The sequence below is a fragment of the Protomyctophum bolini genome, assembly GCF_963924005.1.
Source record: "Protomyctophum bolini genome assembly, chromosome: 9".
In the NCBI taxonomy this organism is placed as follows: Eukaryota; Metazoa; Chordata; class Actinopteri; order Myctophiformes; family Myctophidae; genus Protomyctophum; species Protomyctophum bolini.
The window spans coordinates 23,252,800-23,270,825 of NC_137870.1; the positions used below are offsets into that span (position 1 = coordinate 23,252,800).

The 18,026-nt window shown below is 46.6% G+C and overlaps 1 protein-coding gene across 1 annotated transcript in view; it reads right to left on the minus strand.

Moving 5' to 3' along the window:
* ift80 (intraflagellar transport 80 homolog (Chlamydomonas)) overlaps window positions 1-18,026 on the minus strand; it is a 53,588-nt gene that overhangs the window by 16,845 nt on the left and 18,717 nt on the right. The gene's annotated exons all lie outside the window — the stretch shown is intronic.

Sequence of the window (18,026 nt, forward strand, 5' to 3'; positions counted from 1 at the left end):
GGGACAGAGAAATGATGAGTAAGTTGAAAGTGGACAATAGGGTTGAGGATGAGGAGACGTGTGTGTGTGTGTGTGTGTGTGTGTGTAATGTTACTGTAAATTGTCCTAGAGGGACAGGGGCCCAGTCAGTCAGTCAGTGAGCTGTGATGAACTGTGAGACACTGAAGGAGCGTCAAGCCTCTGCCAAGTCCAGCACTCTCGCTCGTAAACATACACTCTGCTATCCTCATCTCTTACAACAAGCAGCAAGGGAGGGAGAGAGAGAGGGTGGGTGGGAGGTTTTACATACGAGCCTCCAAACCTGAGTTAAAGACTGATTAACAGGACCTTCCTTTTTTTGCAAAAGAAGAGAGAAAAAAATTGTGTGTGTGGGTGTTAGTTGAAAATGTGTCATTTCTCATCTTATGACATATAAATCAACCTTAGTCTGTCTGAAACGTTGGTCTTCTCTGTGTAAAACATTTGCCATTGGCAGCTACGAGTGTGCGGCTAATTTTTTTTTCATCCTTAGTACTTTTCCCGTTGGCTGGCACCTCACAAGGACCGGTGTGCTGTGCACCTTTTGTTACCATGAATACCATGAAAGTGACACAGGCATACAGACAGACCGATACCATATATGGGCATAAAAGGGACACACAAACGGACAGGTTCAACAAGTAATGAGTACAGCGGGTATAGAGGGTATGCGCATGCATAAAGTGAATGGGAAATCGAGTGGCAAAGTGACTTTATTAACGTTGTTTAATGCAATCATATAGGACTTTTCTGTTTGGATGTATGTCGTTTTTTGACACTCAGTAGGTATTCCCGCATAACTTCCGAGTATGATGATGTCACTCGCATACCCTCTATTGCATAACCGGTCACACTGGGCAAGACCTACGCTGTAGAGTGTATCATTTTATTTGGGTGTAAATTGTGGAATTTTGCTCAAGGAAATTACATTGACGCTTTACAAATCAGTTTACATTCTCCGTAAATGAAAAAATATCGTATCCGGGGTAAATACATCTCACGGATGTTCCGGCCTGACACTTCCGCCAATACACTCTTTGCCTTAGATTGTGACCAGGCTTTTCTCTTGGCAGATGAGTAAGGCTAGGACTGAGGCTAATAACCGCTGGGGAATGCATTCTCAACTTGCACCTATTCCGAATACATGAAAATGTCAAAAATAAATCTTTAAAATATAGCTGCAAGCAGCGATAAGGCAGGACCAAGAAAGATGGCAATAAGCAATAAGAACAATACACACAAAAACCATAGAATAAACCATAGAAATGGAAGTCTGAACTTGAGAAAAAGAAGACAATGTAATTGTGCAAGGTTCTGGAAGACTCATATGCTGAGTTGGCAGTGCCCGTATTTGAACCAACAACCTTGTGGTCCAAAGGCATGAGCTCAACCGACTGTGCTATTCAGACACAATCAGTTGTCTTATTATAAACAGGAAAAGAATTTAGTGTTTTTGATGACAATTATGGTTTGGGGATGTCTATTACTATAGTGTGTTTTGCTGTCAATGTTTTCACATTCAAACTTCTCTTCAACTGGGATTTCAGATAATGGTATAAGCGTTTTTAAACAGCTCAAAGTAGTGGAAAATCTCTCGAAAAATGTACTTAAAAAAATGTACTACGACTTTTTTGTATTTTTTGTAGGTCCAAAGTTCATGTGTAGAAGTTTTCATGCATTTTGATCAAAGATCCTGTGAGGAAATGAATAGTTTTTCAAATAATTCAAAATGGCGGGTGTTCTAAAAGTCAGAGCACGAAAGTTGTTCGGCATGAGGAGACACATATGTGTATAAAAGTGTCATTGCCAACGGTCAAACGGTTCATGATGCTATGCACGTTCAAAGTTTGCATTTTCAATTGAGTGCTATAGCGCCACCCTTTGGCCAATGGTCATGGGCTTCGCAATGTCACCGTTTGGCATGGCCCTCTACCAGAAACCCGACTGCACGGTTCAGCCAGAACTGCTATTTTTGGCGGAAAGAGGAGGAGAAGAACATAAAGTCAAAAACAATAAGTGACCAAAGTCTCTTCGGGACTTCTTGGTCCCTTAAAAAGTAAAAGACAATGAAAGACAACAAGCAAATATACAACAGTATATTTCATCTGTCATGTAGTCTGGAAAGCACAACTTAAGACACCTGATTTACAAGACAGAGACGTGTGTAATGTGCAAACTGCACAGCAATCTGACAACTTTCAAAGTCGTGCAGTGTGTGTGCGAGCCGGCATAATCCTCCATTCCCTCACTTCATGACCTGTGTTGATCGTCTTCCATCCGCTCTACCACCAAGACCACCACCACCCTTCCTGTCCTCTCTGACCCTGCTGCTGCCTCAGGTGCAGGTGGCTGGCAGCGGCCTCGTTGGCTATGATCTCACACACACACTCAAACATACACATAGGTAGACATAACACACACACACACACACACACACACACACACACACACACACAGTAAACTGCTTATGAAGGGGGAAAAGCACAGTCCAGTGCTGCTGCCTGCCTGCCTGTAACAGAGAGACAAGTGTGGCTCAGCAGGGCCAAGTGCTGTGGTGGAGCCTGGAGAAAAGACCTCAGTGTTTTATACTTTGCACGCACACACGCACACGCACACGCACACACACACACACACACACACACACACACACACACACACACACACACACACACACACGCCGCTGTGGGATGTGAGGTGTGCCGTTATTTCCTCTCATTGGCTTTGACAAGGCCTGGAAGCTTCAGTCGGCAGGATACAGGTTACGGGCCCACCACGTGTTTGATCTGTCTCTCTCACTATTTTCTCCTGTTCTCCTTCGGCTCTCAGCTGGTCTTGGTCAGCACCCTCCCTCTGCAGTTAATAGCATATCAGGACCCAAAATAGCCACAGGTGAAAAATATATACAAAATAGCGCCATGAAACCAACACGGACAAGACATTGCTTGTTAAGATTATATCAAAGGTGGCATTTGTCTTTCATTTCTTGTACCCACCCGACCCCTTACCCCTTCCTCTGCTGCACCAACTGTCCTCACCCATAAATTCTATAAATTATCCTGCGCCTGTGTGTGCATGCAAACATGCCTGTGCATGCAAACATGCCTGTGCATAGACTTGTGTGTGCAAAGACAAATGTACACACGTGCACGCACACACGCACGCGCACACACTCTCCAACAAACTTCAGGGGGTCTGTGCTGTGCCGTGCTGTGCTTGGACAGGCTCCACCACCATCCGCGGCCCATGCCAGCGCTTACAATAATGAGAGAGCGAGCCCCATCTATTCTTCAGCAAACATCCCAAGCCAGTCTGCTCTGTTTTAAAGCTCTCCAGGGGCAGAGAGAGAGAGAGAGAGAGAGAGAGGGATGGGCCAGAGAAGGATGGATGGTGGAAGCGAGGGGGTTTGGGGGGTTAGGTCAGAGATGCAGCTGAATGTATACAGCAGACTGTAATGAAGCAGGACATATGATATCGGCCTGAGAAGCACTTTTGGATTTGTGCTTACCTAATGCTTTTAACACATTGGGGCCATTTGACTCCTTCTGCAGCCGGCCAGCGAGTAGCATTGTGTGTGTGTCTGTGTGTGTGTTGTGCTTGTGCGCGTGTGTGTGACAGACTCAAAGAGAGAGAGACCAAGAGAGAGGAAAAAGTCAATGAGGGAGAGTGTGTGTGTGTGTGTGTGTGTGTGTGTGTGTGTGTGTGTGTGTGTGTGTGTGTGTGAGCGAAGCGAAGAGAGTGAGGTACATAAAGTTTTGTTTTGTTTGACTGAGAGAAAATAAAACAATATGTTATTGTGTATAAAGAAACAGGGGAAATGTTTTAAAGGAAGGTGTGTAATGTATTAAACTCCTTGGTGTTAATTTAACTCTGAGAATGTAACAATTGAAAAAACAGTGGATTGTGTGTGTGTGTGTGTGTGCGTGTGTGTCTTTGTGTGTGTAAAAGAGGTGAAAATCCTCTGGCTTGTCAGAGTCGTCAGATAGTGAGTGAGTATGGGACACTAGGGGGAGTCCTATAGCCCCCCTGAGGAGGCCCAGCTCGGCCAGGAGAGGACCACGACCAGAAACCTTTTCCAGAACAACGTTCAGCCAAAACACATCACCGTATCACTCACTCTCCTCCTCCTCCTCTCTACTCGCTCTATTCACGTCTTTCACGTCCCGTTTTCTCTCCCCACAGGTGTCGGATTTAGATGTTCCAGCAGCGGGCCGCCCGAAAAGAACTTGGCCGTGATTGTGAGGCTCTGCCTCTGAGAGATATACACTGGAAGGAGAAAAGAAAACGGCCTGTAGGAATTTAAGACCTGCTGACTGGGAGACGACATGTAGCATTAACTAGGAAGAACGGAGGGGTGGACTAAAGTAAGGTGAAAGGGGGAAAGCTTCATTCACACTTTGAAGCACAACCGCGTCGCTCAGCAACATGTTCACTACTTTTTTTAAATAATGGACCGTACACTATTGTATGTTGTATGGTAGAAAATTGGTGAGTGGGGGAGTTTGACCGGGTTATGAGGGGTGAAAAGCGATAGATGGAGGAAGGAGAGAAGAGGAGGATATGAGGAGTCATGGAGAGGCCGGGCAGTGAAGAGGAGAAGAGGAGGATATGAGGAGTCATGGAGAGGCCGGGCAGTGAAGAGGAGAAGAGGAGGATATGAGGAGTCATGGAGAGGCCGGGCAGTGAAGAGGAGAAGAGGAGGATATGAGGAGTCATGGAGAGGCCGGGCAGTGAAGAGGAGAAGAGGAGGATATGAGGAGTCATGGAGAGGCCGGGCAGTGAAGAGGAGAAGAGGAGGATATGAGGAGTCATGGAGAGGCCGGGCAGTGAAGAGGAGAAGAGGAGGATATGAGGAGTCATGGAGAGGCCGGGCAGTGAAGAGGAGAAGAGGAGGATATGAGGAGTCATGGAGAGGCCGGGCAGTGAAGAGGAGAAGAGGAGGATATGAGGAGTCATGGAGAGGCCGGGCAGTGAAGAGGAGAAGAGGAGGATATGAGGAGTCATGGAGAGGCCGGGCAGTGAAGAGGAGAAGAGGAGGATATGAGGAGTCATGGAGAGGCCGGGCAGTGAAGAGGAGGATATGAGGAGTCATGGAGAGGCCGGGCAGTGAAGAGGAGAAGAGGAGGATATGAGGAGTCATGGAGAGGCCGGGCAGTGAAGAGGAGAAGAGGAGGATATGAGGAGTCATGGAGAGGCCGGGCAGTGAAGAGGAGAAGAGGAGGATATGAGGAGTCATGGAGAGGCCGGGCAGTGAAGAGGAGAAGAGGAGGATATGAGGAGTCATGGAGAGGCCGGGCAGTGAAGAGGAGAAGAGGAGGATATGAGGAGTCATGGAGAGGCCGGGCAGTGAAGAGGAGAAGAGGAGGATATGAGGAGTCATGGAGAGGCCGGGCAGTGAAGAGGAGAAGAGGAGGATATGAGGAGTCATGGAGAGGCCGGGCAGTGAAGAGGAGAAGAGGAGGATATGAGGAGTCATGGAGAGGCCGGGCAGTGAAGAGGAGAAGAGGAGGATATGAGGAGTCATGGAGAGGCCGGGCAGTGAAGAGGAGAAGAGGAGGATATGAGGAGTCATGGAGAGGCCGGGCAGTGAAGAGGAGAAGAGGAGGATATGAGGAGTCATGGAGAGGCCGGGCAGTGAAGAGGAGAAGAGGAGGATATGAGGAGTCATGGAGAGGCCGGGCAGTGAAGAGGAGAAGAGGAGGATATGAGGAGTCATGGAGAGGCCGGGCAGTGAAGAGGAGAAGAGGAGGATATGAGGAGTCATGGAGAGGCCGGGCAGTGAAGAGGAGAAGAGGAGGATATGAGGAGTCATGGAGAGGCCGGGCAGTGAAGAGGAGAAGAGGAGGATATGAGGAGTCATGGAGAGGCCGGGCAGTGAAGAGGAGGATATGAGGAGTCATGGAGAGGCCGGGCAGTGAAGAGGAGAAGAGGAGGATATGAGGAGTCATGGAGAGGCCGGGCAGTGAAGAGGAGAAGAGGAGGATATGAGGAGTCACGGAGAGGCCGGGCAGTGAAGAGGAGAAGAGGAGGATATGAGGAGTCATGGAGAGGCCGGGCAGTGAAGAGGAGAAGAGGAGGATATGAGGAGTCATGGAGAGGCCGGGCAGTGAAGAGGAGAAGAGGAGGATATGAGGAGTCATGGAGAGGCCGGGCAGTGAAGAGGAGAAGAGGAGGATATGAGGAGTCATGGAGAGGCCGGGCAGTGAAGAGGTAAATCAGGCTGACTGGATCTATTAGAGCCGAAAAAGGGGATGAGGCCACCGACCCAAATGCTCTGAACTCTGCTGGAGGAACACGCTCAATAGAAGAGTGAAGAAGAGTGGGGAGGAGGAGAGAGAGAGAGAGAGGTAGACAGAGAGAGCTGTGAGAGAGAGAGAGGTGTAGCAGACTGTAACTAGAAAACACAGGTCTCCACCAGGATAGGAGCATCCTACCACTGCAATAATGTGTCTCCTGGTGGTATCTACAGGCCAATGTTAAAGATATAACACGTAACAGTATATTCATTATGCTTAGTAATGTTCAAAGGTTCAAAGGTCAAAGGTGAATGCATGTCGTGTTTTCGATAAATGGCTGGCATACATTATACATGACAGATCCGTCTTGATTACATAAAGATCATGTGTACCGACATATGATATTGATAAAATTGATATTTGATAAAAGAAAACCCCGGTCCGCTCCGGTGACAAGATGTGCACAACTGCACATGCACACACTACAGTGGGAGGACAAGAATTTAAAAAATCACACGCATGTGAAGTGAGCGGCGCTAATATATTAAAGTCTAACTCATGTTGATTAGGTGATGTAAAACAAACGGTGCCAACACAAACATTAAACGTCATTAACAATAAAGAGACAATATGGCAAGTTATGACGTACATTTTCCCTCCATTGAACTAAAGACAAACATTAAACCTGTATATAGGAGGGGCTAGTGCACACCCCTGTGAAGTGAGGGGTGCTTTGTGTTGCCACAAATTTATGTCAAATTTGGCGGACATTTGACCTAATTTCTCCTTTCATTGTCAATGGCAAATATGAGACGTGGGGACACGATTTACGTGATATTTGGCAAACATAATAAACCTAATTTCTCCTTTCATGGGTGGACAAAAGCTGTATATAGGAGGAAAAATCACACCTGTGTGACCTGAGTGGTGCTGTACTGTACTTTTACTCTACACTGTGTGTGTGTGTGTGTGTGTGTGTGTGTGTGTGTGTGTGTGTTAGGTTGTTAACAGTGACACTTGGTGGTGAAAAAACTGTATTTCCGTGCTTAGACATACAGATATAGAGACAGACACAGAGACAGACATACATACACACCCACATTGCTGCATATAGGAGTGGCTAGCACCATTAAAAAAAAACATCACAATTAGCATTTTCCCACCCAACGACTCATCTACAGAATGATAGTGAAAGACATGAGGGTCAGAAGCCATGGGGAGAGGCAAGGAAGCCATGAGGAGAAGGAGGAGGAGGAGGAGGAGGAGAAGGGGGTCTGGGCCCTCAGTCTGTCTGGAGCCCACTCTCTCTGGTCACTGAACCTTGTCTGTCCATAATGGGCAGCTTTGTGGCCAGAGGGAAGGTGACAGACATGACGTGCAGCTCTCAGCTGACCTCTGCATGGGGGAGAGCGGGGAGACCCCTCAAACTCACAATGAGCTCATACACGACACAGCACGCATGCATGGGCAAGGCAACCAAAAACCCAGGAACGGTACTCCAAATAGAATCATACACACATTTATGTACAGTATGTCCCTATGCATATGCTTGCATGTACACACATAAAACACAGGTGTGTCAAGGACGTGGCAGTGAACTGACATTTTGAGAGGCTACAATCACTCCAATGCAACAAGAAACAGGCATGAACCATGTGGCGTGCGTCTCACCATGAGACACACACACACACACACACACACACACACACACACACACACACACACACACACACACACACACCACTACCACTGAATGAGGCTTTGTTATAGGCTACTATCACACAGCATCACATTTGCGGACACAGCTCTTTGATTGGCTGGATGTTTTTATCGTCAGGACTTCTTTGTTTCAACTTTAGGTCTTTAAGCGATGTTCAGCAGATCCTCGCTGGAGACACGCAGCGGTTGGCGACAGGCGCGCACACACACAGGAGCACGGACTGTGTTGCACCACACACGTGCGCACCGTCGTGCACGCACACACTGTAGCCAGTGAAATCTACTAACTAGAGCCTCTTAAGGGAATGTACTTGCCCTTTCCCTCCCTCCCTCCTCTCTCATTCTGTATTTCTAGACACATGTTTACCATTAGGACTGGCAGGTGTTGTGGGCCTGCCGCTTCTCCCTATTGTTGCCCTGCAGCAGCCAGCCAGTGCAGAAAGGCCTGCTAAAAGTTAGCTCAAAGCCAAGGAAGCGCTAAACCACCCTCCTCCTTCCTCTCGAAAAAAAGAACAAAATTCTCCACCCAAACTTGTTACTCTACCAGCACAACTCGCTCAATGTCTTGAGCTGTACCTGCCCTTCTGTGTAGACGTAACCTATTGTTGTGTGTTTGAAATATCTCCTCCACAGCCCACAGTTAACTCGAATTGTTAACCCAGTGTTCCATTTAGTAAAAAGTTACACACAAAGAGTTGCCTTGGAATATGAAACACTGATTGAAACAACATCAGCACTATTGAGAGAGAGAGAGAGAGAGAGAGAGAGAGAGAGAGAGAGAGAGAGAGTTGCCAGGGACACAAAGAGCTATAGGGGAAAAAAGGGGTGGAGACACGGGTAGAGCAAGAAGCTAGCAGGAAAAATGTTAGAAAGAGAGCGAGGATAAACTGAGAAAAGAAAGGAGTATGTGTGTGCCAGTATCTGTAAATAATAGATTGGTCTCCCTGCCCTGCACCCCCCCCACCCCAACCCCTTGGCCTTCCCCCATTTCTGTGTACTCCCCACCTGAGGCAGGGCTTGGGTTTTCTGCTGGGGCCCAGGCTCGAGGGGCCTTGGGCCAAGGAAAGGGTTAATGACACATGTTAGAGCTAATGGCTCCCAGTGGAGCTATCTGCTGATTCAGCCCCATTACTTCACAGGCATTAAATATGTCTGCCCTTACCACGCTCCGCTCCCTCCATCCCAGATGCAACTCAACGACATGCTAATCAGCAGGGTGGCATGACTTCTAGGACTTCCAGACCGTACCACATCATATCAGCCCTCTTTATGCTCAACCAAATCTCCGTCTGTAGGTGCTACTTACTGCCTCCAAATGAAGGATTTACTCAAAACAAAAACAAAAAGAACGAGGCAGTGTGCAGTAAATGACTGTAAGATGTGTTCATTTGTCAGGAAAGTGCTTTGAAAGTGCACAGTGGTCAAACTTTGTACAACTAAGGTACTAAATGCAGCTAGTGTTTTGCGAAGGAGCCAAGGTTACGCTTGAGAAGAAAAGCTTATGGGGGAAAAAATCCCAAACATAATATAATACAATATAAAACAATCTGTTTATTAAATAAATATATAAATCATGATTTATATTCCAGAAAATTGAAACCATATCGGTCGGTCCACACAAGACCACTGGATCACCTTATGCCTGAGGCTATAAGTATTTTGCAAGCTTCGCATCATATTTAAAGAAGGGTCACGACCTCTGTTGGCTTAGCACTGTGCTAACATTAGGACCTAGCCCTAGGCTAACATAAATCTGTTGGCTTAGCACTGTGCTAACATTAGGACCTAGCCCTGGGCTAACATAAATCTGATCTCTGTTGGCTTAGCACTGTGCTAACATTAGGACCTAGCCCTGGGCTAACATAAATCTGAGCGGCTAGCTGACATGCTTTCTGCTATAGCCAGCTGGCTTCAGTTAGCATGCATGTCCTGTGTAGGGCAGGACCTGGCAAGTAGGTACAGCGTGTAAATCCCTTCGCGTACTGAAGTGAAGACACACACTGCATTGTAATGTATACTACGCATAAATGTGCGAGCATCAAAAAAAAGAGATTTACTGAATACCAATAAGCCTGTATGAGGACACGGTCTAGCTCAGGGGAGGGAAATCATTGGCACATTTGCATTGTTTAGATAGAGGATTTTTCTTTTTAAAACTCAATGTCTGCCAACGACTCAATTGACCTATTTTTTTAGCAACTCCTGTAGCGCCAACGACGTCTTTATCGTCTTTTTAAGACGTGTATAACGTTGGGCGTTTTTTACAATTTTTTTTTTATTAAAATTAAATTAAAAAAATTATAGAAACTGGCGCTCAGGGACTTTTTGGCACCCCATAGTGGCGATGAATGAGTTTTAAATACAATATTTAAGTGCCATCACATCTCTACGCAAATTACATCCTGCAAATAATTCTAAATTCCTTCTAACTTTGAACTCTGACCAGGGAAGGAGTCTGGGAGATACTGTATGTCAGTTATTGTCGATGTGAAAGAAAATATTTCAAAAGAAGAAAATAAATAATTATGAATTGAAAATCAAAATCAGTTGGAAATCATTTTATTTTGATGTGGTGTGATATTTAAATGTAATGTTGATATGGTACACATGACAATCAACAAAATAAAAATCACACTCGTGTGAAGTGAGGGGCACTCTTATCATCCATCATCACATTCCGGACAATCACTTTTGGCGCCTTCACTTTTTTGTCCTCACTTTTTGAGGGGCGCTATATATCTATAGTGTAAACTGCATCTCTACCTCCAGTCTTCCAGTGTCTCATTACACTATGTGCAACTATTTTAGTCTAGTGGGAAGAAGGGGGTATGATGCATAACCAACCCCCCACCAACCCCCCCATACTCAGAGATAAACTCCATGGGATGGGGGTGGATCCCTCCTTTGTTACCTCGATTACCGACTACCTGACAGGACGACCACAGTATGTCAGGCTGGGGAACTGCGTCTCTGGGACACTGCTGAGCAACACAGGGGCCCCACAGGGGACTGTCCTGGCGCCTTTTCTGTTCAATTTGTACACGTCGGACTTCAAGTACATCTCTGAGTCCTGCTTCATCCAGAAATACTCTGACGACACAGCCATCGTGGCGTGTGTCAAGGATGGGCAGGCGGAGGAATATAGGGACCTGACAAAGGCCTTCAGGGAATGGAGCGACAGGAACTGCCTCCTCCTAAACACCTCCAAGACTAAGGAGATGGTGGTGGACTAGAGGAGGAACAAGCCTGCTCCTCTCCAGCCTGATGATGTCTAAGGGACAGCCATCGAACAAGTACAGCTCTGAACTCGGACGCTGTCTATAAGAAGACAAAGAGCAGGCTCTTCTTTCTGAGGAGGCTCAGATCCTTTGAGGTGTGCAGCAGAATGCTGTACATGTTCTACCAGTCAGCAGTGGCACGTGTACTGTTCTACGCTGCAGTCTGCTGGGGAGGCAGTGTGATGGACAAGGATGCCAAGCGGCTAAACAAACTTGTGAAGAAGGCTGGCTCAGTACTGGGCGAGAGGCCTGACTCACTGGAGTCTGTTGTGGAGAGATGCACACAAAATAAGATGTAGGCCATAATGGACAATGTGAGTCATCCTCTCCACAAAATCTTGGCAGACCAGAAAAGTGGTCGCAAGAACCTGTTTCGTTCTGTGACATGTAAGAACAAACTATTCAAGAGCACTTTTGCACCAACAGCAATCAGGCTCTTTAACTCCACGGCCAGCCGCTAGGCTTAGAAACTGGACTATTGGCTTGCTCTTGCTAGCTTTTAGTTTTTAGTTAGTTATGGGTCTAAGTGCAATATCTAGTGACACATTTTAAATCATTTTTAATGCTTGTTCATAATATAGTTTTTAAATATATTTGTCTTTCTTTTTAACCCGTGCCCCCCCCTTTGTGCTATATTTTAATCAATAAAGTATCTATCTATCCATCTATCTATCTACATCTATCTACAGTATCTATCTATCTATCTATCTACTTCTAATAAGCTATGTTAATTAACTGCTAAGGAAATGTGTTGAAATCAATCATAATAAAACACGCTATTTACAACACATTAAACATACCAATGCAAGGAGGACGAATAATAATTCAACAAATAGATTTCCATTAGAAATATGGACGGTTTTATTTTAGCAGTGAATGGGAGCAGGGGCTTTTCTTTTCTTCTTTTTTGCAGTTTTAATAACCATTAATTACCAATTTCTTACCAGTTAACGGTTGGCCATCACTACACCTACAGTGGCAGTTCTCTGGTTTGGTTTCCAATACATGGCGTGCCAAACAATGTTTTTTATATATAATTTAAACTACTAATGGGATCTGCTGTATGAATTCAGTTTTCCATAGGATGGACAATTTATCTTGAGCTATATAATGACAAGACCCACTTCCTCCACTTACCTTGAAGAGGTTGCTGACATGTTTGCATTAATTTACTGTTGCTTGCAGGAATATGGTGCCTTATACAACAGTGGACAATAATGGGGAGGCGGTGTTATGTGCTTACACACATACACATTGTTATTATGGGCAACACATTAGATTATTTGTATAAGCGTACACGTTCTTAAGGTTAAAGCATAACACCTCCCTATTATTGACATATTGTGATTACTGACTTGTGAGCAATAAGAGGCAATTCTGTGTTCCCAACAAACTACATTTATTCTATGATTCGTCTCTGTGAGTGAGCTGGTCTGTGTGGTGGAGTTTGTGCACATGTGTGCAAGTGCACAAGTGCACACAAAAAAAGTCAAAAAATAAATCAAGAAATCGTTTTTTCAGGGGAGAGTAGAGGTAAAATGTCAAGGCGCTGTTTGGGAGCAAACTGATGTGCAGCTAATGTGCTGCTCTTTATAATATAGCCTAACCCACTGCATTAAATTACACGCTATCAAACAGAAGGAGGACTCAGGACCATAAAAGAGTTGCTTTGAAACGTCCCCTGGCACCGCATAGTCTGAGCTTCCTTAATCACACTGAGATCCACACGCATACACACAACGTATTCTCCATCTGCCTGAGTCACTACGTTAGAGCTGCATAGTACAGGCATCCAGGCATATACATCGCATAGTGTGTATAGTTTCAATGTACATAACATACATTGATATCTTGGTTTATTTACTATTTCTATGCATTTGATGTATGGTATTACCTCGACTATTTCTTGCTTAATGTAAGTCGCACTGGAATAGGATTTGCTTAATGTAAATTGTATCTACACATGTCATGCATGCTCACCTTACAGCCCCCTGCCGCCTCCCACCTGCACCACAAGCTGGGAGATGTTGATTAGACGGACACAAGGTTCCAGTCCAAAAGTAACTACAATCCACTAATCAAGGCTGTCATCCGAGTTGTATCCTGCAAACTCCACCTCTAACCTTTAACCTTCAATGCATCGGGCAAGTTGATAGAGAAGAAAATATGTGGAAAATAAACTAGAGTGAACCATATAGTTCCACAAGTGCTGCCTTACACCATGCTCCATTTTGACTTTGTTCTGATGTTAGAAAAGGAGTGTGTGTGTGTGTGTGTGTGTGTGTGTGTGTGTGTGTATGTGTATGTGTGTATGCAGTATGCACTATGCACCCATATAAACCAGGGTGTATGCACCCATATAAACCAGGGTGTATGCACCCATATAAACCAGGGTGTATGCACCCATATAAACCAGGGTGTATGCACCCATATAATCCAGGGTGTATGCACCCATATAATCCAGGGTGTATGCACCCATATAAACCAGGGTGTATGCACCCATATAAACCAGGGTGTATGCACCCATATAATCCAGGGTGTATGCACCCATATAATCCAGGGTGTATGCACCCATATAAACCAGGGTGTATGCACCCATATAAACCAGGGTGTATCGCATATAGTATAGCACACAATAACCTGGTGTGAAAACTTACTGCCTAACTATACCCTTTCAGCTCAAAATGCATCAAGTATATATTATGTTGAGTTTTGACTATGTTCTGTCTGCAATAAAGCACTTCTTCTCCTTATCTCTGCAATATCACACAACGTCTTAGTTAAATGTCGGATTGTCGGTTCAACAACATGGGAGCCGGGGGAAAGGAGCGCTGCAAATCTCTGCGCTGTAATACCCACTTGGCTGGTTTAGATAGATACAGAGCTTGAGCCTGGGGCGTGTGTGGAGTGGCACAAGTTAGCGCTTTGGCATGGAGAGGAAAAACAGAGAGAATGAGACAAGCAAGAGACAGACAGTGAGAGAGAGTGAGAGCAAGAGTCGAGAGAGAGAGAGTCGAGAGAGACAGAGAGCGAGTGAGTCGGGAGAGAGAGTAATGATCTACACATGGTTTCATGCTGGAGCCTCAACACAGTAACCATAGACACATGCTGGGGCCTCCTGGGACTCATCAGCAGGACACAGCTGTGAGCTGGCCAGCAGAATTCTATTAGCACCAACCATGCGCACGCACACACGCGCATGCACGCGCACGCACACACGCACAGTTTGGTTATTTGGCTAGGCCTGTGTGGTGGCGCGCAACACAGTAAAATCCTCAGTGTTCATTTAACTCTTGAGAGTGTATGGATCCAACACTGAGGATTTTTGGACATAGACATAATATATGGTATAATATTGGACTGTAGTGTTAGAGCTTGTCATTCTAAATCCCGGAAGTGAGTTAGCATTAGCAATGGGTTCTCTTGCCAGACCCCCCCCCCCCCCACACACACACACACACACCACCACCAGCCCCTTATGCTGAAAATAGGGTACGTGGTCAAGATAAGCCTAAATCCCAAACCACACCAAAGGGTCGGGTTGGGACAAAACGGTTTTTAAGGTAGACCACACCAATGCAACTCATTGCAATTTGCAACTCAATGAGTTGTCTGAAAAAATGAATACCAAATATCTACAGTAAATACTGAATCAAGTAACTTAAAAAGTGTCTAGTGTGCCCACAACTGCCTGAGTAAAATGACCTCAAACATGTTTGAAAGTGAAATATCCCTTCCACAGTCTGATGCCGTACATTGAACTGCTAACAGCTGTCTATATACAGTATGTCTGCATAAATATACTACGCACACACACACACACACACACCCTCACCCCCAACCAGAGTCCTGCACGGGTCCCATTTTCGATACCCGCACCCGCCCCGCCCGTCAATCATCAGTTCTGCTACCCGCCCGTTACCCGTGATTTATATAAAACTCAAAACCAGATCCGACCCGCACGTCAAAAAATGGACCCGTTACCCGCCCCGTTACCCGTTCGTATCACAGGCACCGATAGCTATCATTGACTTTATTTCATCCAACACCGCATGTGGTGGTGGTGGTGGTGGGCGGCGGCAGTGTGTTGCACACGGAACGGAAGACATGTAGTTCATGACTGAGGCTACTGCTGCTTATTATCACAACATAAAGATATATCATGATTTCAACCTAAATGGCATATTGGCATAATATATAAATATCAACAAGGAGAGGATGATATAAAAAAAGATTAGCCTGATGAGTCGACCGTCTTGATCCAAGGCTGTTTCAAACACTCATCAGTCATCACTCAATGACACTCATCAGGCTAATCTTTTTAACTTTATTTACACTTAGACAGAGTGGTGCATTAGGCCAACATTACCTGGGTTAGCTTACATCTTGTGTTGAAGATCCCCAGTGGGGAGCAGCCTCTCATAAAGCTAGAGGGAGGGGGGAGGGGGCACCCAGTGGGGAGCAGCCTCTCATGAAGCTAGAGGGAGGGGGGAGACACCCAGTAGGGAGCAGCCTCTCATGAAGCTAGAGGGAGGGGGGGAGACACCCAGTGGGAGCAGCCTCTCATGAAGCTAGAGGGAGGGGGGGAGACACCCAGTGGGAGCAGCCTCTCATGAAGCTAGAGGGAGGGGGGAGACACCCAGTGGGAGCAGCCTCTCATGAAGCTAGAGGGAGGGGGGGAGACACCCAGTGGGAGCAGCCTCTCATGAAGCTAGAGGGAGGGGGGGAGACACCCAGTGGGAGCAGCCTCTCATGAAGCTAGAGGGGGGGGGGGGGGGCACCCAGTGGGAGCAGCCTCTCATGAAGCTAGAGGGAGGGGGGGAGACACCCAGTGGGAGCAGCCTCTCATGAAGCTAGAGGGAGGGGGGGAGACACCCAGTGGGAGCAGCCTCTCATGAAGCTAGAGGGAGGGGGGGAGACACCCAGTAGGGAGCAGCCTCTCATGAAGCTAGAGGGAGGGGGGGAGAGACCCAGTGGGGAGCAGCCTATCATGCCCTCATGGTGGGGGGGAGGCACCCAGTGGGAGCAGCCTCTCATGAAGCTAGAGTGGGGGGGGGGAGGCACCCAGTGGGAGCAGCCTCTCATGCCATCATGGTACTCCACCTCCGTTCCACAGCCTCTATGCAGCTCTGTGCCCAGCTGGTACCCGATAAGAGTATCCAGTCAAAATCTCGTGAACCCTGGGTCACACAACAGGTTGAGCAAAAGTTCCACACTGTTGGGCCTCCTCCGGGCTGCTGAAATACTTTTTGTCCCTCCCTAACCCTCTTCGCCCCATATCACCCTCACTCCTTACGGCGTCTCCTCCCACCTCCATCTTCCCTCTTTGAGTGTGACATGTTTGTCTAGTGAGTGGAGGTAGTGATTTAGTGCTGCGGGACGGGGAGTGACGACTCTGCCAGAGGGGCTGTCAGGGCACCGTCTCACTGTCACACACTCGCTCCAGCTGGGGAGAGAGAGACATGGGGGGAGGGGTATGGGGTGTGTGTGTGCGTAAAGAAATGAGGTAGAGGGAATGAGTCGAGAAGGGAGAGGGAGAAAGAGACTTGAGGGAATGAGAAACCGCTGTCTTTTATGGACAGACCAATCCTCCCAGCCTCACTCCACGGGCCAACTTTACAGGATCTATTGGACAGTTCCATGCTACGCTTCTCCACCCCCACCTCTCCCCTTCTCTTCTCTCAGCTCTTTTTCCTTCTCCCCTCCATTTCCAACATAGCAAGCCTTTAGGCAAACTCTGGAGAGATGTAAAAGTCATATTGTGTCAACAAGTGCCTCTTATTCTAACCTGCTTCACGTCCACGGGCACACACATAAACACACACACACACACACACACACACACACACACACATTACAAAAGTGGGGTCAATGATGTAGAAGAAGGACTGTGGTGTACAAAGAGTGTATATGGACAAAGACTGCAAGTGTGTAGATAGTGGAGTAATTTAGTTATAGTATGTTTGTGTGTGTGTGTGTGTGTGTGTGTGTGTGTGTGTGTGTGTGTGTGTGTGTGTGTGTGTGTGTGTGTGTGTGTGTGTGCGCGCGCGAGCATGTGTGTACGAATGAGAGTGCTCATGCACACACATACTGTACATCATCCCACACAGTCTCACTGACAGACACTGGGCTTGGCCTCAACGTACCTGCCTGTCAGGCTATGCTGTTAATATTTGTACTATAGAGAGGGGGCACACATTTGATGGCTGTTTTCACTGGCTGTGGGGTGGAGGCTATTAAAAAGCAGAATGTGCCCGCTTGTTCAGAAACACTCACCCAGATGTGTAAAAGAAAGAAAAAAAAGAGTAAAAAAAAAGATTCAAATGAAAACAAGAGAAAATAGGGGAGGCAGAGAAGCTTTAATGAGTGTATAGAGGGGGAGAAGCATTTACTATTTAGCAAGCCCTAATATGCAGTAAGTTAACAACAGCGGGTGAAGCCTAATTCATACTTGGTCGCACAACAGTGTCGCTCACCAAAAATAAAGAGGCGTGATGCACTGTTAGCTTGAAAATAAGTTATTTTCGGCGAGCGACACCGCTGTGCAACAGAGTATAAATTAGGCTTAAGAATGAGAGCGCGGAGCAAGAAATAGTGAGTAATGATCTTGAAAGGGTGGGAGGGAGCATGCAGGAGGAGGAGGAGGGAGAGAGAAAGGGTGGGAGGGAGCATGCAGGATGAGGAGGAGGGAGAGAGAGAAAGCGAGTGGGATAGCCCTGCCCAGTTGCCTGGGGAGAAAAACTGCTCTGCTGCTGCTGACTCAGGACTCTCTTTGTTT